This window comes from Neomonachus schauinslandi, chromosome 7 (genome assembly GCF_002201575.2).
Source record: "Neomonachus schauinslandi chromosome 7, ASM220157v2, whole genome shotgun sequence".
Taxonomy (NCBI): domain Eukaryota; kingdom Metazoa; phylum Chordata; class Mammalia; order Carnivora; family Phocidae; genus Neomonachus; species Neomonachus schauinslandi.
In genome coordinates, this window is record NC_058409.1 from 92,506,490 (window position 1) to 92,531,985 (window position 25,496).

The window sequence follows — 25,496 nt, forward strand, 5'->3', positions numbered from 1 at the left end:
GATGTATTTTACTGTCTTTGGTACTCAAGCTACTAAAGATTGGGAACTAAAATTAATTTATAATGGATTTGAATTAGATACTTCACTCTTTATTTCTTGTTCTTAAATCAACTTCCTCTGGTTTCACTCTACCTGCAGAGAAGTCAGGAAATTTTAATGTAGTCATGATTGTGGTGATGGTGGTGGTGGTGGCAGATCATGGGGGGTGATTGGGTGGGGAGGATGCTGTCCCTTTCTTGAGGTTGTACATCTTGTCTAGAATATCAGGTTGTAGCTTCCTGTCTTCAACCCATTGTTATTGCTATTGATATTCTTACTGTTTAAGCTGAAGAATCAACAGTTTCCCAAAGAAAGTTCTTCCCTAGACAAGAGCAGGAGTACAAGAGGGTGAGTGAAAACCCAAGAGACCTCTTAAGGCTTTAGCTCAGAGCTCTGCACTGTCAGTTCTGCTACATGCTATTTTTCAAGCAACTTTCATTGCTAAACCCAGGGTCAATGGCAGGGAAGTACACTTCTTCCACAGTGCAGCCATGCCATGAGTGTAGATGTAGAAAAGGGTGAATAATGGAGGCCAACAGTTCAGTCAATCACAGTTCCCTTTCCTTCATTTTTTTTCTCCCTATAATTTATTTGTTGAAGAAACTAAATACTTTGTCCTATGGAATTTCCCACATTCTGGATTTTTCTGATTGCATATCCATAGTATCAAATGACATGTTTCTTAGTTTTCTGCATTTCCTGTAAATTGGTAATTAGATCTAGCGGCTTCATCTGACATGACTTTTTACAAGGATCCTTTATAGGTAGTGATATGTACTTTTATCAGGAGGAGCATAACATCTCATTGTCTGTCTTTTTTTGTTGTTAAGTTGCCATCACTGATCTTGATCCATTATTTAGTTGGGGGTTTACAAAAGGATAATAGCATTTTTCCTTCATTTATTCCTGGGAACCCTTCTATAAAGAAAAAACTTTTCCTCATCAACCCTTATCTAAGGAATAGATCCTACAGGAAATCAGGCTAATGGCTTGATTCTGTCATTTATTTACCAGTTTCCAGAGTAATGTGGTTCCTCAGCAAGCTCCAAAGAGGACATTGAGTATTGTTTTTAGTACCTTATGAACTCATGAATTTTAATATATTGGAAATTTTTTTACTTCCTTGGTATGATATTCATGTCAGTGCTTGAATTACCCCATTTTAGTCAGTGGAAGCCTTTTTGAGCTAATTCTTGACCTTCTGATTTAACTCCTATAGTCTTTGACAGTGTTCCTGCTTTTGGGTGTGGTAAGACATTCCAGGGTTATCTTGTACATTTTCTGCCTATGTTTTGTTGTTGTTGTTGTTGTTGTTGTTGTTGTTATTGTTGTTCTGAAGGTTTAGGGTAACTCTGCTGTATTTGGGTGCTAAATTGAAAAAGAAAGATACCAGACTTTTTGGAGTAGTGCTTAAGTTAGTATATTTAGAGGTGGATAGGGGGATTTAATGAGGAAATGGGCATTTCTAATGGATAAGACTGTTTGCTGACTGAGCCACAGAAAGTGGGAGATCCATATGGGAAGCAGTCTTAGGGTTTTAGAACTCTGACGTTCCCATTTACATCTTTGTAGGTCTGATTATCCACAGATCCATGACCCAGTGTTCTCTAGGAGCTTTTGGTAAACTCAAGAAATTTGTGTAACAGCAGTTAATGAGCATAATGGGTTCGTCTCAAGGCAATGCCATCTCTGGACAATAAAACATAGCCTTTAGGCTCTAGGGCACAGCTTCATTTTGAATCTATTTGCCTGCTTATTCAGATAACCATTTACAGATCAGCCCCTCAGTCTTGAGTTTTGAACAGCTGGTAGTAATTTTATTGCACTAAATGACTACTAATTATCTATACACCACACTTAATTCATGCCTTGTTCGCTGAGTTGTGAGTTCACCTACTCATTATAATTACTCCTTACCCTCATCCATTTTTACTGCACCCTTCTCTTTTATCCTGCCTTGTATTTCCACACCACAATACAGGGAGTTAAATCCAATTGAACAGAGGTTTCATAGCACTGGCAAGTCTCAGTGGATCAGGAGATGAACTCTGGTCTCTGCAACATGCCACCTGATGATGAGAAGATGAAAGCTCCAAGGAGAAATCGTCATCTCAGCATCATGGTGAACTAGAAAGCATCACAACCAGGAGTGTGACATCCTGAAATTTAGTACCAGATACTCCATTGTTAGACTGTGTGCCTTTGATTGTGTCACTTAATTTAATATTTCACTCTCTGTTTTTTCACCTCTAGATTGGGGATGATAGCACTTGCCTGTCCATCTCACAGGCTAAAGTGGGATAATGTATGTAATTTGGATTAATAAATTATAAAGTCCTAGTAAGTATTAATGTTGACAATTCAAGTATTATGAAATGTTACCAAATCCTATTAGTAAATGGCAAGGGTGAGAAACTCTTCCAGGCATGTGAATATGTCATTTCTAAAGACTTTTTCTGTAAAGACGTTATGTCTAAAGACATTATCCTACTGAGTCCTCATAAAAAATGATAAGCTGGATTACACAGGTGGAAGTATCCCGGTTATGAGTTGAATTGTGTCCTCCAAAAAGATGTGTTGAAGTCCTAGCCCCCAGTACCTCAGAATGTGAACCTATTTAGATAGAGAGTGATGCAGATGTAGTTAAGATGAGATCATACACGAATAGGTGGACCCTTAACCCAGTAGGACTGGTATACTAATAAGAAAAGGAGAAAGAAACCCACAGAGAGAATACCATGTGACAACAGAGGCGGAGATTAGAGTGATGGAGCTGTAAGCCAAGGAATGCCAAAGATTGACAGCCACCACCAGAAGGGAAAACATTCTCACCTATGAATTTCAGAGGGTTGATTCCCTTATACTGGATTTCTAGACTCCACAAATGTGACAGAATAAATTTCTGTTGTTTTAGACCACCTAGTTTGTGGTACTTTGTAATGAAAACCTTAGGAAACTAATACAATCCCCATATTTCTGACCAGTATTCTGAGTTTCAAAAAGTTTAATCAGCAATTTTTTGTCAAGAGCCTATTGTGTGCCAGGTACTCTTCTAGGCCCTATGCGTACAGCTCTAAATAAAACAAAGTTTAAATCATGCTCTAGAGTATACAGCTTGTGAAAGACAAATAATATGATAACACCCAGGTCTCTGGGCTTCCAGATCAGCATTTCTGTTTTCATCATATCCTCTAAAGTAAGGAGGCAATGCTTATACTGCTTGTGAATGTGCCTGGATTATTTTGCTATTCTCTAGGGAGCTCAAGAACCTATCTCCTTACTAGTGAACCTATATTTCCCTATAGACACATTACATGTATTATTACAATCCTCTCTAGCCCTGGGGCGCCTGGCTGGCTCAGTTGGTTAAGCAACTGCCTTCAGCTCAGGTCATGATCCTGGAGTCCCAGGATCAAGTTCCGCAGTGCCAGGATCAAGTCCCACATCGGGCTCCCTGCTCAACAGAGTCTCCTTCTCCCTCTGACCCTCCCTCCTCTCATGCTCTCTCTCTCTCTCATTCTCTCTCTCTCTCTCAAATAAATAAATAAAAATCTTTAAAAAAAAAATCCTCTCTAGCCCTGATGATGGGCACTCTTTTTTTTTTTTTTCCTTTACCCTGAATTTGGGATCAAATAATCTGATTCAAGAACAGCTGCTTGTGATGGGGTATTTCTGAATGAAAAGAGAGAAAGGGGAATTCTAAATTGCCACACTTTTAGTAATAGAAGTAAGTATTTAAAGCCCTATGAAGGGCTGAGAGTCACTGGTCAAGGGACTTATGCAGAAAAATCCTACTGGAGCACCTGAACTTATTCTTCCAGGTATGAGGAAGAATAGCAGATGGTAGAGCATGGCCTGACTATAGCCCTGCCATGGAGAGAACAAAAGTTGACTTCTCAGCTCTCTGGTGATGGGGCTAACAGACTTGTTATTTCATCACTTAATGGTAAGAAAAGGTAAAATAAGTGTGTACAGGAACCTTACTCCATAAATAAAACCAACCATGGCAATAGCCTTGAAAGACTTATTTCAAAACCTCCTTTCTCTCCCACCTTGACATTTTAATGAGGTAGGCAGCTTGAGCTTCATTGTAATGGAAACCAGAAGACAATCTCCAAAAGTGAAAGGCTACAACACAGGCCCAGCAGCCTTTGTGTCTAAATGTATCAACTCTGTCCTCAGCAAATGGCAATGTTGCCTGACAGGCAATTACTGCTGTTCCTAATTGCTTCCATCAAACCTGGCTGTTTGAAATACCTAGAGCCCTATACCAACCTGTGGCTCAGCCAACAGTTTTCTTGGCTTTGGTTAATGCTTTATTTTTGGCATGCTGGTTTTTGTCTGGCAATTGAGTCCATTCTGACCCATTAAACTCTCCGAAGACCCTCTCTGATCAAAGCCAGAAGACAATCTAATTAGGTTGTTTTAAGTGGAAGACTGGCAAGGCAAAGAGTTTCCTGTTCAGTTTATCAGTACAAGGGGAGAAGATGAAAGCTCTCCTTAGGACTCTGCCCACAGATATACAGCTCTTGGTAGAGCTGCCTGCTAGTGGCATTTGCTTGAGTGCCTGTAAAAATGGGTTTTTGTGTGGGGAACTCTGAGCACCATGAGAAAGGGTGAATGGGTTTACATTTTAAAGTACATAAGTTTTGTTAGTTTGCTATAGGAAGCATGATTTTTTCTTAACCTAAAAGGTTTCCAGTGTGATTATATTAGAACTCTTCATATTTTTCTCTACAAGTATCCCCAACTCAGGAAAGGTCACAATCACACAGATAATTATGAGTCATCTTTGGGGTTTCCATGTCCCTCATCTCCTATTACTTTGAGTCCATTTTCTATCTCCACTATTACCAATGTTTCTCAGTTCCCACTATCTTTCACCTGGACTAGGAAATAGCTTTCTAATGATTCCTACTGGTTCCTATCTTCACTGTCTCCAATTCATTTTCCACAAGGCAGCAGGGGTGCACTTTTAATTCCCTGTATATAACATTATAAAAAAGGCAAAGCTAGAAAGAAAGAAAAAGAAACAGTGTTTTCCAGTGTTTAGGGAGGGAATTAACTGCGAAGGGGAAAATGGAAACTTTGGGGGGTGATAGAAATGTTCTATATCTTGATTGTGACGTTGGTTATATGAGTGTAGGCATTGCCAAAACTCATCAATCTAAATACTTAAAAAGGTCAATTTCATTGTGTGTAAGCCACAATAAACTTGACTTAAAAAATGTCAAAAATATAAAAAGCTCCAATCTTAGGATTTGTCTTTATTTGGCTGATGCAGAGCTCTGCTATCTGTGAATAGCCCTGTCCCTAGGAAACTTGTCAAAAACAATCAATGGCAAATATTTAATATCAGAGTTGCCTGTGGTAGCAATATCAGTTGAGGCTAACAAGAAACTTTTAGCCAAAAACTTTAAAGGAAAAATTTGGGAATGAGATGCCCATAGGGGAATTTGAAAACCTATGATATATTCCTGGGATTCTAGAAGGCCTTACATATGTGCAGGGCAGTGCACCTGCACAGAAAAGACATGAGAAGACCCTAATCACACCTCTGAGGAGACCCTAATCACACCTCTGGCTTATCTTGAGGATAAGTACAATCAGAATGTGAATATTAAGGCAGAGTTATCAACTAACTGTTGGAGTGTTGAAACTATGTCCCCAACAAACACAGACAGCCTCTTGGTAAAGGCTGAGAGATACATTGATTCAAAGCACTTAAGTAAATATCTGTCCAGTCATTAGTTGGACACTAAGTTAACCAAGCAGAGACTTTAGCAGCTATACAAAATAAAGAATAAAGTTACTAAACAAAATCAAATGGCAACCTCTGGGAAGGGGAAGGATCTGATTTTTAGGTAGAAAATGTTCATTTTTCAAAAGAAGAAATAAGAAATGCCAAGAAATGAGAAAGTATGGCCCAAATACAAGAAAAAAAAGAAGTCAGTACAAACTGTCCCTGAGAAATCTCAGACACTGGGCTAACTGGTTAAATATTTTAAATCAGCTACTATAAATAAGTTCAAAGAAATAAAGGAAGCCATGTAAAAAGTAAGGGGTGAAAATTATATATATATATATATATTTTAAGATTTTATTTATTTATTTGACAGAGAGACACAGCCAGAAAGGGAACACAAGCAGGGGGCGTGGGAGAGGGAGAAGCAGGCTTCCCATGGAGCAGGGAGCCCGATGTGGGGCTTGATCCCAGGACCCTGGGATCATGATCTGAGCTGAAGGCAGATGCTTAACGACTGAGCCACCCAGGTGCCCCGAAAATGATATTTTCTAAATGGAGAATATCAATATAACAATAGAAATTATTTTTAAAAATAAAAATTCTGGAGTTGAAAGTAACAATAGCCTAAATGAAAAATCCACTAGAGGAGTTCAAGAGCACATTTGAGATAGGAGAAGAAAGAATCAGCAAAACTGAAGATAGATCGATTGTGAGATTAACTAGTTAGAGGAACAGAAAGGAAAAACAATGAAGAAGAAAGAACAGAGCTTCAGAAAACTGTGGGAAATATCAAGCCTATAAACATACACATAATGGGAATCCTAGAAGGAGAGGAAAAAGAGAAAGGGGAAAAAAGAAATTTGAAGAAACATTTGCCAAAAATTCCTCAAATTTGGAGAAAAACATTAATCTACACATTCAAGATGCTCAATTAATCCAAGTAGAAAAAACTCTAAGAGATATATATCTGAAAACATAATAATCAAACTATTGAAAGAAAGAGAAAATCTTGAAGCAAGAGAAAAACAATTCACCATGTACAAGGGATCTTCAGTAATAATTAAAACTGATTTCTGTTTAGACTCTCCTATGGAAGCCAGAAAGCAGTGGGATGACATATTCAATGTGTCAAAAGAAAAGACTGTCAACTAGGAATTCTATAACCAGAAAATTATTCTTCAATAAAGAGAAATTAATGAATTTTCAGATAATTAAAAACTGAGAATTTGTTACTAGCAGATATGACCTACAAGAAATGCTTAAAAAAAAGTCCTTCAGGCTGAAATAAAAGGACACTAGACAATAACTTGAATTCACATGAAGATACAAAGATCACCAGTAATGGTAACTGTGTAGTTACCATTTATATAGGTAAATATAAAAGAAAATATAAATATATTTCTGTTTATAATTTTTTCTCCTATCTGATTTTAAAAACACTGCATAAAGCAGTAATTATAAAACTTTTGATGGGCTTATAATGTATAAACATGTAATTTGCCTGACAATAAAAACATGAAGACGGGGCGCCTGGGTGGCTCAGTTGTTGGGCGTCTGCCTTTGGCTCAGGTCATGATTCCAGGTCCTGGGATCGAGCCCCGCATCGGGCTCCCTGCTCGGCGGGAAGCCTGCTTCTTCCTCTCCCACTCCCCCTGCTTGTGTTCCCTCTCTCGCTGTCTCTCTCTCTGTCAAATAAATAAAATCTTTAAAAAAAAAATGAAGAAAGGGAAAGAAATGAAGCTTATTGGAGCAAAATTTTTTGTATAGTATTGAAAATAAGTTGGTATTAATCTGATCTAGTTTGTTTTAGGTTAAGATGCCAAGGCAACAACTAAGACTAACTTAAAAAATATATATGTATATATATAATATATTGTATCATAATAATAAATATACATTAGTATGTTTATATATATAACAAAAACTTGATATATGAGCAAATATGTATTTAACACAAAAGAAGGCAATAATGGAGGACTAGAGGAACAAAAAGGACATAAAACATATAGAAAACAAATAGCAAAATGGCAGATGTAAATCCTACCTCATCATAATTATATTAAGTGTAAATGGACTAAATAAGAGGCAGAGATTGGCAAAATTTGTTTTTGCCTTGCTTTTTTTTAAATTTAAATTCAATTAACTGAGGAAATCAAAGACTTTTTGCTCACGGCCAAGCGAAAGGACGCCAAATCTGTCAAGATCAAGAAAAATAAGGATAATGTGAAGTTTAAAGTTCGGTACAGCAGGTACCTTTACACCTTGGTCATCACGGACAAGGAGAAGGCAGAGAAACTGAAGCAGTCCCTGACCCCAGGTTTGGCAGTGAAGGAGCTGAAGTGAACCTGGCCCACTGATTTGAACTGTATTAAAGTTTTAAAAATTTAAAATAAATAAATAAATAAATAAATAAATAAATAAATTCAATTAGCCAACATATAGTACATCATTAATTTTTGGTTTAGTATTCAATGATTCATTAGTTGTGTATAACACCCAGTGCTCATCACATCACATGCCCTCCTTAATACCCATCACCCAGTTACCCCACCCCCCCACCCACTTCCCTTTCCGCAGACTTTAGTTTGTTTCCCAGAGTCAAGAGTCTCTCATGGTTTGGCTTCCTCTCTGATTTGTTCCCATTCAGTTTTTCCTTCTTTCCTCTATGAAATTCTGTGCTATTTCTTATATTCCATATATGAGTGAAAACGTATGATAATTGTCTTTCTCTGCTTGACTTATTTCACTTAGCATAATACCCTCCAGTTCCATCGATTCCAATGTAAATGGTAGGTATTCATACTTTCTGAATGCTGAGTAATATTCCAATGTATATATGAACCACTATTTATCCATTCATCTGTTGAAGAACATCTTGGCTCCTTTCACAGTTTGGCTATTATGGACATTGCTGCTATGGATATTGGGGTGCATGTGCCCCTTCTTTTCACTACATCTGTGTCTTTGGGGTAAATACCCAGTAGTGCAATTTCTGGGTCATAAGGTAGCTCTATTTTTAACTTCTTGAGGACCCTCCATACTGTTTTCCAGAGTGGCTGTACCAGCTTGCATTCCCACCAACAGTGTAAGAGGGTTCCCCTTTCTCCACATCCTTGCCAACATTTGTTGTTTCTTGCCTTGTCAATTTTAGCCCTTCTAACTGGTGTAAGGTGGTATCTCATTGTGGTTTTGATTTGTATTTCCCTGATGACTAGTGATGTGGAGCATTTTTTCATGTGTCTGTTGGCCATTTGGATGTCTTCTTTGGAGAAATGTCTGTTCATGTCTTCTGGCCATTTCTTGATTGGATTATTTGTTTTTTGGGTGTTAAGTTTGATAAGTTCTTTATAGATCTTGGATACCAGCCCTTTATCTGTACCATCATTTGCAAATATCTTCTCCCATTTTGTAGATTGCAGTTTTATTGACTGTTTCCTTTGCTGTTCAGAAGCTTTTCATGTTGATGAAGTGCCAAAAGTTCATTTTTGCTTTTATTTCCCTTGCCTTTGGAGACGTGTCTTGCAAGAAGTTGCTGTGGCCAATGTCGAAGGTTACTGCCTCTGTTCTCCTCTAGGATTTTTTTTTTTTTAATACCCATCACCAGGCTAACCCATCCCCCTCCCCCCCCTTCCCACTAGAACTTCCAGTTTGTTTCTCAGAGTCCATAGTGTCTCATGGTTTGTCTCCCCCTGCAATTTCTCCCCCTTCATTTTTGATGGATTCCTGTCTCACATTCAGGACTTCAATCCACAAAATGGATTTTTTTTTAAAAGCCCAACTGTATGCTAAGAGACACATTTAAACTTAAAATACATAAATAGTTTTAAAATGAAAAGGGACATCATGCAAATAATAACCAAAGAGAATTGGGGGGAGAGGACTATATTAAAGCCAGGCAAAACATACTTCAACACAAAAGGTGTCACTAGAGACAAAGAGGATTTTTTTAATGGTAAAAATGTCAATCCATAAGGAAGAAAAAATAAAAGTTATAAACATATGTACCTAGAAATAGAGCTGAAAATACATGAAGCAAAAAACTGAGATAACTGAAAAGAGAATTAGACATTTCAACAATAAGAATTGGAGATTTCAATATCTACACTCAATAATAGATAAAACAACTATATAGAAAATCAAATGGAAATAGAAATCTTTAAGAACACTATTAACTAAGTAGACCTAACAGATCTGTATAGAACACTACCCAACAACAATAGAATAGATATTCTTCTTAAGTACACATGGGACATCCATCAGGATAGACCATATTTTAGGCCATAAAACAAGTAAAAAATTTTAAAAAGGATTGGAAACATACAAATTATGTTCTCTGACCATAATAGAAGGAAATTAGAAGTCAATAACAAAAGGAAATTTGGGGAATTCACAAATATGTGGAAATTATGCAGTATGCTTCTAAATAACCAATGGGTTAGGGAATAAATTACAAGAGAAATTAGAAAATACTTTGAGATGAGTGAAATAAAAACAGAGAATACCAAAACTATGGGATATAGTAAAAAGCAGGGCTTAGAGGGAAATTTTACCTTTAACTTATTATATTAAAGAAGATCTTAAATCAAGAACCTAAACTGCCACTTTAAGGAATTAGAAAAAAGAAGAGCAAACTAAAACCAAAGCTATAAGAAGGAAGAATATAATTCAGATGAGAGTGGAACTTAATGAAAAAAATAATTAGAAAAACAATAAAGATAATTTATAAAGCCAAAAGTTGATTCTTTGAAAAGATCAATAAATTTTTTTCCTTGAAATTCGTTTGTTTTATTGTTTTCAGGTAGTTCATAATAAAAATATCACCAAAACCCAGTAGGTGCATTTCTTTTACCGGGCAGTTACTGAACCACATAGCAGTTCTCTATGGCTGGAATGGGATTGTTGATGTGAGCCTGGAAAATGTCAAGGTACAGTCCTGTTGGGTTTGAGTTGACCTCATTATTAACGTGTGGTCCTCAGAGCTGGAGGCTGAGGAATCTACCCACCTTAAAAAAAAAAAAAGTCCTCCCATTTGATCAGTTTCTTTTTTTATTATTATTATTATGTTATGTTAGTCACCATACAGTACATCGTTAGTTTTTGATGTAGTGTTCCATGATTCATTGTTTGCGTATAACACCCAGTGCTCAATGCAATATGTGCCCTCCTTAATACCCATCATCAGGCTAACCCATCCCCCTCCACCCCTCTAAAACCCTAAGTTTGTTTCTCAGAGTTCACAGTCTCTCATGGTTCATCTCCCCCTCCAATTTCCCCCCCTTCATTTTTCCCTTCCTTCTCCTAATGTCCTCCATGTTATTCCTTATGTTCCACAAATAAGTGAAACCATATGATAATTGACTTTCTCTGCTTGACTTATTTCACTTAGCATAATCTCCTCCAGTCCCATCCATGTTGATGTAAAAGTTGGGTCTTCATCCTTTCTGATGGCTGAGTAATATTCCATTGTATATATGGACCACATCTTCTTTATCCATTCATCTGTTGAAGGGCATCTCGGCTCTTTCCACAGTTTGGCTATTGTGGACATTGCTGCTATGAACATTGGGGTGCATATGGCCCTTCTTTTCACTACATTTATGTCTTTGGGATAAATACCCAGTAATGCAATTGCTGGGTCATAGGATAGCTCTATTTTTAGTTTTTTGAGGAACTCCACACTGTTTTCCAAAGTGGCTGTACCAACTTGCATTCCCACCAACAGTGTAAGAGGCTTCTCCTTTGTCCACAACCTCTCCAACATTTGTTGTTTCTTGCCTTGTCAATTTTTGCCATTCTAACTGGTGTAAGGTGGGGTCTCAGTGTGGTTGTGATTTGAATTTCCCTGATGGCTAATGATGATGAACATTTTTTCATGTGTCTGTTAGCCATTTGTATGTCTTCTTTTGAGAATGTCTGTTCATATCTTCTGCCAATTTTTTGACTGGATTATTTGAGTTTTGGGTGTTGAGTTTGAGAAGTTCTTTATAGATCTTGGATATCAGCCCTTTGTCTGTAGTGTCCTTTGCAAATATCTTCTCCCATTCTGTGGGTTGCCTCTTTCTTTTGTTCACTGTTTCCTTTGCTGTACAGAAGCTTTTTATCTTGATGAAGTCCCAAAAGTTCATTTTCGTTTTTGTTTCCCTTGCCTTTGGAGATGTCTTTTTTTTTTTAAGATTTTATTTATTTATTTGATGGAGAGAGAGACAGCAAGAGAGGGAACAAAAGCAGGGGGAGTGGGAGAGGGAGAAGCAGGCTTCCCACGGGAGAGCAAGGAGCCCAATGTGGGGCTCAATCCCAGGACCCTGGGATCATGACCTTAGCTGAAGGCAGACGCTTAACCACTGAGCCACCCAGGCACCGAAGGAGACGTGTCTTAATAAAAGTTGCTGTGGCCGATGTCAAAGAGGTTACTGCCTATGTTCTCCTGTAGGATTATGATGGATTCCTATCTCACATTGAGGTCTTTCATCCATTTTGAGTGTATGGTGTAAGAAATTGGTTGAGTTTAATTCTTCTGCATGTAGTTGTCCAATTTTCCCAGAACCATTTATTGAAGAGACTGTCTTTTTTCCATTGCATATTTTTTCCTGCTTTGTCAAAGATTATTTGACCACTGAGTTGAGGGTCCATATTGGGGCTCTCTATTTTGTTCATTGGTCTATGTGTCTGTTTTTATGCCAGTACCATTCTCTCTAGCTGATCACAGCTTTGTAATATAGCTTGTAATCAAGCAACGTGATGCCCCCAGCTTTGTTTTTCTTTTTCAACGTTTCCTTGGCAATTCAGGATCTTTTCTGATTCCACACAAATCTTAGGATTTTTTTTCCAGCATTTTGAAAAATGCCAATGGCATTGAAAGTGTAGATTGCTCTGGGCAGCGTAGACATTTTAACAATGTTTATTATTCCAGTCCACAAGCATGGAATGTTTTTCCATCTTTTTGTGTCTTCTTCACTTTCTTTCATGTGTTCTGTAGTTCCTAGAGTATAGATCCTTTACCTCTTTGGTTAGGTTTATTCCAAGGTATCTTACGGTTTTTGGTGCTATTGTAAATGGAATCAATTCTCTAATTTCTCTTTCTACAGTTGCATTCTTAGTATATAAGAAAGCAACTGATTTCTCTGCACTGACTTTGTATCCTGCCACATTACTGAATTGCTAGTAATATGGGGGTGGAGTCTTTTGGGTTTTCCACATAAAGTATCATATCATCTGCAAAGAGAGTTTGACTTCTTCTTTGCCAATTTGAATACCTTTTATTTCTTTTTGTTGTCTGATTGCTGTTGCTAGGACTTCTAGTACTATGTTGAACAATAGTGGTGAGAGTGGGCATCCTTGTCATGTTCCTGAACTTAAGGGAAATGCTCTCAGCTTTTCCCCATTGAGAATGGTATTTGCTGTGGGTTTTTCATAGATGGATTTTAAGAAATTGAGGAATGTTCCCTCCATTCCTATACTCTGAAGAGTTTTAATCAGGAAAGGATGCTGTATTTTGTCAAATACTTCTTCTGCAACAATTGAGACTACCATATGGTTCTTTTCTCTCCTATATTATTAATATATTCACATTGATTGATTTGCGACTTTTTTTTGTTCTTATTTTATTTTATTTTATTATGTTATGTTAATCACCATGCATTACATCATTAGTTTTTGATGTAGTGTTCCATGATTCATTGTTTGCATATAACACCCAGTGCTCCATTCAATACATGCCCTCTTTAATACCCATCACCAGGCTAACCCATCCTCCCATCCCCCTCCACTCTAGAACCCTCAGTTTCTTTCTCAGAGTCCATAGTCTCTCATGGTTCTTCTGCCTCTCCGATTTCCCCCACTTCATTTATCCCTTCCTACTATCTTCTTCTTTTTTTTTTCTTAACGTATAATGTATTACTTGTTTCAGAGGTACAGGTCTGTGATTCAACAGTCTTGCACAATTCACAGTGCTCACCGTAGCACATACCCTCCCCAATGTCTATCACCCAGCCACCCCATCCCTCCCACCTCCCACCACTTGAGCAACCCTCACTTTGTTTCCTGAGATTAAGAATTCCTCATATCAGTGAGATCATATGATACATGTCTTTCTCTGATTGACTTATTTCACTCAGCATAATACCCTCCAGTTCCATCCATGTCATTGCAAATGGTAAGATTTCGGGGGATTTTTGGTGGCTGCATAATATTCCATTGTATATATATACCACATCTTCTTTATCCATTCATCTGTCGATGGACATCTTGGCTCTTTCCATAGTTTGGCTATTGTGGACATTGCTGCTATAAACATCAGGGTGCACATACCCCTTCAGATACCTACATTTGTATCTTTGGGGTAAATACCCAGTAGTGCAATTGCTGGGTCATAGGGTAGCTCTATTTTCAACTTTTTGAGGAACCTCCATACTGTTTTCCAGAGTGGCTGCACCAGCTTGCATTCCCACCAACAGTGTAGGAAGGTTCCCCTTTCTCCGCAGTCTCGCCAACATCTGTCGTTTCCTGACTTGTTAATTTTAGCCATTCTGACTGGTGTGAGGTGGTATCTCATTGAGGTTTTGATTTGGATTTCCCTGATGCCAAGCGATATTGAGCACTTTTTCATGTGTCTGTTGGCCATTTGGATGTCTTCTTTGGAAAAATGTCTGTTCATGTCTTCTGCCCATTTCTTGATTGGATCATTTGTTCATTGGGTGTTGAGTTTGATAACTTCTTTATACATTTTGGGTACTAGCCCTTTATCTGATATGTCATTTGCAAATATCTTCTCCCATTCTGTCAGTTGTCTTTTGGTTTTGTTGACTCTTTCTTTTGCTGTGCAAAAGCTTTTGATCTTGATGAAGTCCCAATAGTTCATTTTTGCCCTTGCTTCCCTTGCCTTTGGCGATGTTTCTAGGAAGAAGTTGCTGTGGCTGAGGTCGCAGAGGTTGCTGCCTGTGTTCTCCTTTAGGATTTTGATGGACTCCTGTCTCACATTGAGGTCTTTCAACCATTTTGAGTCTATTTTTGTGTGTGGTGTAAGGAAATGGTCCAGTTTCTTCTGCATGTGGCTGTCCAATTTTCCCAACACCATTTGTTGAAGAGACTGTCTTTTTTCCATTGGACATTCTTTCCTGCTTTGTCGAAGATTAGTTGACTGTAGAGTTGAGGGTCCATTTCTGGGCTCTCTATTCTGTTCCATTGATCTATGTGTCTGTTTTTGTGCCAGTACCATACTGTCTTGATGACAGCTTTGTAATAGAGCTTGAAGTCCAGAATTGTGATATCCCCAGCTTTGCTTTTCTTTTTCAATTTTCCTCTGGCTATTTGGGGTCTTTTCTGGTTCCAAACAAATTTTAGGATTATTTGTTCCATTTCTTTAAAAAAAGTGGATGGTATTTTTTTTTTAAAGATTTTATTTATTTAAAAAAAAAGATTTTATTTATTTATTTGACAGAGAGAGATAACAAGAGCAGGAACACAAGCAGGGGGAGTGTGAGAAGGAGAAGTAGGCTTCCCGTTGAGCAGGGAGCCCAATGCGGGCTTGATCCCAGAACCCTGGGATCATTACCTGAGCCAAAGGGAGACACTTAACGACTGAGCCACCCAGGTGCCACAGTTGATGGTATTTTGGTAGGGATTGCATTAAATGTGTAGATTGCTCTAGGTAGCACTGACATCTTCACAATATTTGTTCTTCCAGTCCATGAGCATGGAACGTTTTTCCATTTCTTTGTGTCTTCCTCAATTTCTTTCATGAGTATTTTATAGTTTTCTGAGTACAGATTCTTTGCCTCTTTGGTTAGATTTCTTCCTAGGTATCTTGTGGTTTTGGGTGCAATTGTAAATGGGATCGACTCCTTAATTTCTCTTTCTTCTGTCTTCTTGTTGGTGTATGGGAATGCCACTGATTTCTGTGCATTGATTTTATATCCTGCCACTTTACTGAATTCCTGTATGAGTTCTAGCAGTTTTGCGGTGGAGTCTTTTGGGTTTTCCACATAAAGTATCATATCATCTGCAAAGAGTGAGAGTTTGACTTCTTCTTTGCTGATTTGGATGCCTTTTATTTCTTTTTGTTGTCTGATTGCTGTGGCTAGGACTTCTAATACTATGTTGAATAGCAGTGGTGATAGTGGACATCCCTGCCGTGTTCCTGACCTTAGGGGGAAAGCTCTGTTTTTCCCCATTGAGAATGATATTCGCTGTGGGTTTTTCATAGATGGCTTTTAGGATATTGAGGTATGTACCCTCTATCCCTATAGTCTGAAGAGTTTTGATCAAGAAAGGATGCTGTACTTTGTCAGATGCTTTTTCTGCATCTATTGAGAGGATCATATGGTTCTTGTTCTTTCTTTTGTTAATGTATTGTATCACATTGATTGATTTGCAGATGTTGAACCAACCTTGCAGCCCAGGGTTAAATCCCCCTCGGTCGTGGTGAATAATCCTTTTAATGTACTGTTGGATCCTATTGGCTAGTATTTTGGTGAGAATTTTTGCATCCATGTTCATCAAGGATATTGGTCTGTAATTCTCCTTTTTGATGGAGTCTTTGGTTTTGGGATCAAGTTAATGGTGGCCTAATAAAACGAGTTTGGAAGTTTTCCCTCCATTTCTATTTTTTGGAACAGTTTCAGAAGAATAAGCATTAATTCTTCTTGAAATGTTTGGTAGAATTCCCCTGGGAAGCCATCTGGCCCTGGGCTCTTGTTTCTTGGGAGATTTTTGATGACTGCTTCAATTTCCTTAGTGGTTATAGGTCTGTTCAGGTATTCTATTTCTTCCTGGTTCCGTTTTGGTAGTTGATACATCTCTAGGAATACATCCATTTCTTCCAGATTATCTAATTTGCTGGCATATAGTTGCTCCTAATATGTTCTTATAATTGTTTGTATTTCTTTGGTGGTGTTTGTGATCTCTCTTTCATTCATGATTTTATTTATTTAGGTCATTTCTCTTTTTGATAAGTCTGGCCAGGGGTTTATCAATCTTATTAATTCTTTGAAAGAACCAGCTCCTAGTTTCGTTGATCTGTTCTACTGTTCTTTTGGTTTCTATTTCATTGATTTCTGCTCTGATCTTTATTATTTCTCTTCTCCTGCTGGGTTTAGGCTTTATTTGCTGTTCTTTCTCCAGCTCCTTTAGGTGTAGGCTTAGGTTGTGTATTTGAGACCTTTCTTGTTTTTTGAGAAAGGCTTGTATTGCTATATACTTTCCTTTTAGAATCACCTTTGCTGCATCCCAAAGATTTTGAACACTTGTGTTTTCATTTTCATTGGTTTCCATGAATTTTTTTAATTCTTCTCTAATTTCCTGGTTGACCCATTCATTCTTTAGTAGGATGCTCTTTAGCCTCCATGTATTTGAGTTCTTTCCAACTTTCCTCTTGTGATTGAGTTCTAGTTTCAAAGCACTGTGGTCTGAAAATATGCAGGGAATGATCCCAATCTTTTGGTACCAGTTGAGACCTGATTTGTGACCTAGGATATGATCTATTCTGGAGACTGTTTCATGGGCACTAGAGAAGAATGTGTATTCTGTTCCTTTGGGATGGAATGTTCTGATATATCTGTGAAGTCCATTTGGTCCAGTGTGTCATTTAAAGTCTTTATTTCCTTGTTGTTCTTTTGCTTGGATGATCTGTCCATTTCAGTGAAGGGGGGGTGTTAAAGTCCCTCGCTGTTATTGTATTGTTGTCGATGTGTTTCTTGGCTTTTGTTATTAATTGGCTGCTCCCATGTTAGGGGCATAGAAATTTAGAAGTGTTAGATCTTCTTGTTGGATAGACCCTTTAAGTATGATATAGTTTCCTTCTCATCTCTTATTATAGTCTTTGGTTTAAAATCTAATTTGTCTGATATAAGGATTGCCACCCCAGCTTTCTTTTGGTGTCCATTAGCATGGTAAATGTTTTTCCACCCCCTCACTTTCAGTCTGGGAGTGTCTTTCAGTCTAAAATGAGTCTCTTGCAGACAGCAGCATATCGATGGGTCTTGTTTTTTTATCCAATCTGAGCTTGTGTCTTTTGATTGGGGCATTGAGCCCATTTACATTCAGGGTACCTATTGAAAGATAGGAATTTTGTGCCATTGTATTGCATGTAAGGTGACTGTTACTATGTATTGTCTGTGTTCCTTTCTGGCCTATGTTACTTTTAGGCTCTCTCTGTGCTTAGAGGACCCCTTTCAATATTTCTTGTAGTGCTGGTTTCGTGTTTGCAAATTCTTTTAGTTTTTGTTTGTCCTGGAAGCTTTTTATCTCTCCTTCTATTTTCAAAGACAGCCTAGCTGGATATAGTATTCTTGGCTGCATATTTTTCTCATTTAGTGCTCTGAAGATATCATGCCAGTCCTTTCTGACCTGCCATGTCTCTGTGGATAGGTTTGCGCCAATCTAATGGTTCTACTATTGTAGGTTACAGATCTCTTCTCCTGAGCTGCTTTCAGGATTTTCTCTTTATTTCTGAGACTCGTAAGTTTTACTATTAGATGTCGGGGTGTTGACCTATTTGTATTGATTTTGAGGGGGGTTTCTTTGTGCCTCCTAAATTTGATGCCTGTTTCCTTCCCCAAATTAGGGAAGTTCTCTGCTATAATTTGCTCCAATATACCTTCTGCCCCTCTCTCTCTTTCTTCTTCTTCCGGGATCCCAATTATTCTAATGTTGTTTCATCTTATGGTATCACTTATCTCTCGAATTCTGCTCTCGTGATCCAGTAGTTGTTTATCTCTCTTTTCCTCAGCTTCTTTATTTTCCATCATTTGGTCTTCTATATCACTAATTCTCTCTTCTGCCTCATTTATCCTGGCAGTTAGCAACCCCTTTTTGATTGCACCTCATTAATAGCCTTTTTGATTTTGACTTGGTTAGATTTTAGTTCTTTTATTTCTCCAGAAAGGGTTTCTCTAATAACTTCCATGCTTTTTTCAAGCCCAGCTAGTATCTTTAAAATCATCATTCTGAACTCTAGTTCTGACATCATACTAATGTCCGTATTGAGTAGGTCCCTGGCAGTCGGTACTGCCTCTTGTTCTTTCTGTTGAGGTGATTTTTTCCGTCTTGTCATTGTGTCCAGAGGAGAATAGATGAATGAGAGAACAAATGCTAACAGGGTAACAACAACCCTAGAAAAATATACACTAAACAAAGCAGAAAAGACCTGAAACCAGGGGGAGGAAGAATTGAAAGAAAAAGAAAAAAAAAGAATATGATCAGGCTGGTGAATAGATCAGAGCCACACACTAGATTTTGGGCGTATTTTGGTCTGTTAGAAGAAACTGCCTCCCAAAATTTTAAAGAAAGAAAAACTTACATATATACAAAAATAAGCATAAATACGGTGAAGGGATGGAATATGTATGTAAAGATGAAAATTAAAGAGGATTTCAAAAAAGGAATTGATAAGATAAGAAATTGGTTGAAAAAAGAGTAAAAATTTAAAAAAAGAGAATGTGATCAGGCGGGAGACTAGGACGACGTCATAGACTAGATTTAGGGTGTATTTTGGTCTGTTAGAAGAAACTGTATCCCACTTTTTTAAAGGAAGAAAAACTTATACAAAAAATAAGGTTAAATACAATGAAGAGATATGACTGTAAAAATGAAAAATTAAAAAAGATTTTAAAAAAGGAATTTGTAAGGTAGTGGTTGTAAAAGGAAAGAGAAAAATTCAACTAAAAAAGTAAAAAAAGAGAAAATAAAGAAATTTTTAAAAATTAACTTTGAAAGACCAAATAATCATGGGAAAAAAGCCATGAATTCTATGTGTTGTATTCCCCTAGCGCTGGGGTTTTTCCCTTCTCATTGATTGATCCATAACCTTGCTCTTGGCTGGATATTCTTGCTGATCTTCTGGGGAGGGGCCTGTTGCAGTGATTCTCAAATGTCTTTGCCGGAGGCGGAATTGCACCACCCTTGCCAGGGGTAGGCTAAGTAATCTGCTCGCGTTTGCTCTCGGTAGCTTTTGTTCCCTGAAAGCTTTCTGTACAGCTTTGGAGGACGAGAATGAAAATGGCAGCCTCCCAGTCTCTGGTCCCACAGGAGCTGAGAGCTTGGGGCCGCACTCCTCAGTGCACCCTCAGAGAAAAGCAGTCAATCACTCCTGTCTCCCTAGTCTCCAGCTGCACTCCGTGCTCACCCGGCTTGTGAACGAGTATTTCTATCTCTGGCACACAACCCTGTTTGGAGTCTCTAAACCCAGCAGATTCCTGTGGCTGGCTCCCACGCCCTTCCTCCCAGGGGAGGAAGGGGAGTCTCTCCGGATCTGCCACTTTTTGGGTTCCTGCTCAAAGAGCAGTGGCCTGACTGTGCCACAATCACAGTTTATGGCAACCCCAAGCTGAGAGCCCACTCCTCAGCCCCGTCTTTGTAGCCGGCTTCCCTGCTCCAATACCTGGGAGCTCTGCCACACTCAGGCCCACCCCCAGTCTTTCTGTGACCCCTAGGGTCCTGAGACCACACTGTCCTAGCAAGGGTTCTACCCTCCATTTAGCCACAGGAGCGATGTCCCTCAGCAGAGCCAACTTCTTAAAGTTCCAATTTTGTGCTCCACTGCTCTATCACTTGCCAGTAGCTGGCTGAGGAGGCTCCCTCTCCCCGCAGTCTATCTTTCCGAATATCACCTCGGATTCACTTCTCCACACGTCCTACCTTCCAGAAAGTGGTTGCTTTTCTGTTCAGAGAGTTGCTGCTATTCCTTTCTTTGATCTGTTGAGCTTGTAGGTATTCTGAATGGTTTGATCCCTATCTAGCTGAATTCCTAGGACCAGACGAAATTTAGGTCTCCTACTCCTCCTCCATCTTGCTCCTCCCCTGCTCCACACCAACTTTTATACAAATGATTATAGCAGCATATTTCTTAATATCCAAAATGTAGAAACAACCGAAATGTCCATCAACAGATGAATGGACAAATTAAAGTAGTATATCTATACAATGCAATATTATTCAATCATAGAAGGAATGAAGTACTGATACATGCCAAACCATGGATAAACTCTGAAAACTATGCTAAATGAAAGAAACCAGACACATAGGCCATATATCAGATGACTCCATTTATATGAAATATCCATAATGGCAAATCTACAGAGAAACTAAATGGATAGTTGCTAGGGTCTGGGACTAGGAGAAAATGGGGAGTGACTATAAATGGGAGTTTCTTTCTGAAATAATTAAGATGTTCTAAAATTAAATAATGGTAATGGTTGTACAACTCTGTGATCATACTGAAACTAGTAAATTGTGGATTATAGTTCAATAAGGCTATTATTTTTTAAATGTAAGTTATATTATTCCAAATACATTTTTAAGCTATTCAGTAGCTTCTCCTCATTCTTACAATAAAGTCCAAAGTTTGGCCATGGTTTACATTATCTTGCCCCTGTAGAATAAAATACTATACTGAAGAATCCTGGCTTTTGCTTTTCCTTCTATCTGGAATGTCCTTCTGCTTTGCCCATGGCTTTCTGCATTTCATTCTTTCTTTGTCTAAAGTAATTGCTTCTCCTTCCATACATTTTATCACATCATTTTTTAAATTTTTCTTATACACTTATAATCCCAAATCTTGTTTATTTATGTATTTATTTGTATATTTGCTTATTGACCCTCCAGCCTTATCCCTCTACCATAGGATACAGCTTCTTCAGAGGGGACCTTCTTCACTGTATATGTAATTTTGAGAAACTTGTTTTTCCAACAGTTAATGTTCAGTGTATATTTCTAGAACAGATAAATAAATGCTCAAGTATAACAAATGACAGATCTGACTCCAGACTTCTCACAGACAGTACATTCTACACAAGGACCCTCTAATAGACAGACTTTAGAAATGGTCCCTGGGGAACCAGATGGGTGGTTATGCTTTTCCTCTTAATGGTATCAGGGAACCCAGAAGTTCTTGCCTCTTGCCCTTATTTGGTATTTCATCCATTGAGCCCTGCATTCAGGTATTCTTCCAGGCTGTAGGAATGTAAAAAGGTGTGGAGGCTGCCCTTGAGGAGCCCACATTCTAAGGAGGGAAACATACCCAAACAGTTGTGAAATAATGCAATAAATGCTAATAGACAGCCACAGGGCACGAGGGAAATACAAAGTTGAAGGTGTAAATTCTTAGTTGTAGGAATATGGCTTTAGGGAAAACTTCACTGAAGGGGTTAAGTTTATGACCAGTGATTCTCAAATTGGGGGTGGGGGTAGTAGGGGAGCTGGTTTTACCCTGCAGGGCATATGTGGCAATGTCTAGAGACATTTTTATTGTCACAACTGGAGGCGCCGGGGAGGTGTTATTGGAATCTAGTAGGTAGAGACTAGGGATGCTGCTAAACATCCTACAATGCACTTGACAGCTCCCACAACAAAGAACTATCCTGTCCAAAATACCAATAGTGCTGAGGCTGAGAAACTCTATGATAATAATTATTAATTGTTGCTAAAACTGTTAGGTGAGAGGCTGCTAGGTAATTTTAGAATGGATGGATCAGGCTTATAATACTGATCAGTCTTACCAGAAAAAAAAAAAGAGATAACCAGTTGTTCTGTGTCCCCTCATGTAGTACATGAAGTATTCTCACCAAAACATCCATCTGAACCTGACCAAAATTCTAGTACAGCACTGGCTATGTGAAATCTCTGAGCCACATATGTAATTTTAAATTTTTTAGAAGCCATGATAAAAAATAAAAAGAAACAAGTAAAAATTAATTTTAATGACACAGTTGACCCTTGAACAACACAGATTTGAACTGCGTGGGTCCACTTATACACAGATTTTTACAGTACAGTACTTGAAATATATTTTCTCTTCCTCATGATTTTCTTAACATTTTCTTTTCTCTAGCTTACTTTATTGTAAGAGCACAATATATAATACCTACAACTAAAAAATATGTGTTAATCAATGACTTATATTGTTGGTAAGGATTCTGGTCAACATTATGCTCTTAATAGTTAAGTTTTTGAGGAGTCAAAATTATACATGGATTTTGACTGTGTGGCAGGTCAGTGCACCTAATCCCTGCATTATTCAAGAATCAACTGCATATTTTATTCAACCCAATATAAACAAAGTGCTATTATTTCAATGTATAATCAATATACACATTATTAATGAGATATTTTACTTTTTTTGTACCAAGTCTTTAGAACCTGGTGTATATTTTATACTTACAGAACATCTCCATCCAGACTAGCCACATTTCAAGTGCTCAAAAAACACATGGCTAATGGCTGCTGTTTTGGATAGAACAGCTCTAGAATTAAACACCAATTTGTAGAACAATTAGAGAACAGAAGGATATGTTACACACACCCCAAAGATGTAATCAGAAAAAATCTGGAATGTGGGAAACCTAAATTTTAGGACAATTATCTGGTTTCTCTCACAAATAAAAAAAAGGGGGGGGGGATGTGTAATCAATTTAAAATGACTTATGAAATATACCCATCAAATGGATTTGTGGATCTTGCTTGGATCCTGATTTGAACAAAATGACTGTAAAAAAAATTGTATTTGGAAGATTGAAGGCTAGCTATTTTATGATATTAAAGAATTATTAATTTTTTAAGTGTGAAACTGGTATTGTGATTATAGTCAAAATCAAACTCCTCTTAAAGACACATACTGAAATATTTACAGATGAAATGAAGCAACATCTGTGACTTGCCTCATAATAATCCACTGGGGAGGGATAAGTGGGTGTGAGTATAGAGGAAACAAGATTGACCATGAGTTAGTAATTCTTGAAAGTAGGTGATGAGTGCATAGGTGTTTATTATATTGTTCTCTTTACTTATGTAAATATTTTAAAAATTAAGATTCAATAAATATCTTAATAAAGATTTTTTTTAATGTGCTTGATTTTAACAAATATACACGCAGATATGTTTTGTTGTTCTGGTCCATGGCATGTGTACTTGATGGTGGCTTTCCAGAGGGGATCTCTGTCCTCTCTTCTCCCTTATTCCCCTACAGAAGCCACTTATAGGTGATATTTTCAAAGGGAGGTGAAAAGAATTGATGGTTGTATTAATTATTTTCATTTAGGAATTGTGACCTTTTCAAAAATAAGACATTCTGGAGGCTCTGCGTATTCTATCATTGAGATAAGAGCAGCAATTGAAAGTTGACATAAATGTTTATGTCAGAAACAAAATAAAAGAGAGAAACCCAAGGAGAATGTTTATATTGCTAACCTTCTGAGACAGTATGCCCCTATTGCACATAGACAGTGGGGTTTTTTTTCCCTAAAAAAATTACCCATGGGATATGATTTTAGGTGGTATAAAAATTAGAGATTTAATATTATATTCATTTTATGTGTAATAAAATAAAAACTAGCATATCAAATAATTATGTGAATGATATCAGTTGGGGCAGGTAGAAACAAGTATAAGGTAATAGATAAGTTTAAACAAAAGTATTAAATAAAAATAGTAGGTGGGACACAGATATGGCATAAGCTCTGAAGGTGATTCACAAATGGTTGAATTTTGGGAAATGCTAGATATAGAGATATTCTTCTTCTGGTAACCTGGATCTTAGGGGAAGAAAACTATTGAAAAGCACATGGAGGAACAATCATACAAAACAACTCAGGCTGAGACATCATTTTAATCAAGAGTGATTTTCATTATGGGAGTGACATATTCCTGGATTAATCTCTTTGTCTTCTGCCAAGATATATTTTCCCATATTTTTTGCCTCCCAGAGCACAAAACTGTTGGGAAATATAATGAGAGAAAGTATGGTGGCTTTGTCTTAGGGACAACATGTGCTGGGTAAAAAAGTTCTGAATAGGGATGGAGAGACCTGTGCTTACATGTGCTGTATCACAGACATTAAGTCAACTAGTGCCTCAGTTGTTGGCCCTGTGTGACCTGGTCCCTGCTCCTCTCCAGCCTCACCCTGTAAGCTCAGTTTCATGGCCAGGTTTCTGTACTCCTATATGCAAGACTTGTCCTGAGAGTCTTTGCAGTCACTCTTTCTTCTGTATGCCTTCCCAAAGATGTTTGCTTAACTAGTTTCTTATCACTGAGCCTCAGCTCCAACATTATTGCCTCCTCTCAGGGTCTTCCTCTCAAAAGAACCACTTCTTTATCAAAGAACCACTTTATCACATTATCTCATTTTTGTCTTCTTCATAGAAACTAACAGTCCCTGAAATCATGCTTTTTGTTTACTTGCTCCATGAAAGAGACTTGTCTGCTTTGTTCCCAGTATTTCTCCATCATGTTGAATGGTATCTGGCATGTGGAAGGGGCTTGGCAAATATTTGTTGAATGAATACATGAATTAGATAAGCTGGGGTTTGGACTAGATCATCTCTGTGGGTCTCCTTCCAGCTATGAAGTACTATGATTTTCAAAATCCATCACCAAAAGCATTCATCTTTCCAACAGAGAGGTTTTCTCCACAAATCAGCCAAGATAGGATTTTTCAGGGCTTAACTGAAATGGTGGGTAAGCAAGCTGAGTGAAACAGATGCCTCCGGGTGCCGACACATCTTTCTCTGAGTTTAGCAACAGAGCAAAGAGCAATCATCATAATCAGTAAAGAGGTGGATGAGAGAGTAACTAGGTCCTCTGCCAAATTGCTTTTGTGGATGTCAGAACCAGCTTCTCTGAAAACAGCCCTTTATTTAAAACACTACTCCAAGTGGAGCGAGCCCCCAACTCTACCCCCTTCCCTCTTACTTGGGCCCTCCAACTTGTCACATATGTATTCAAT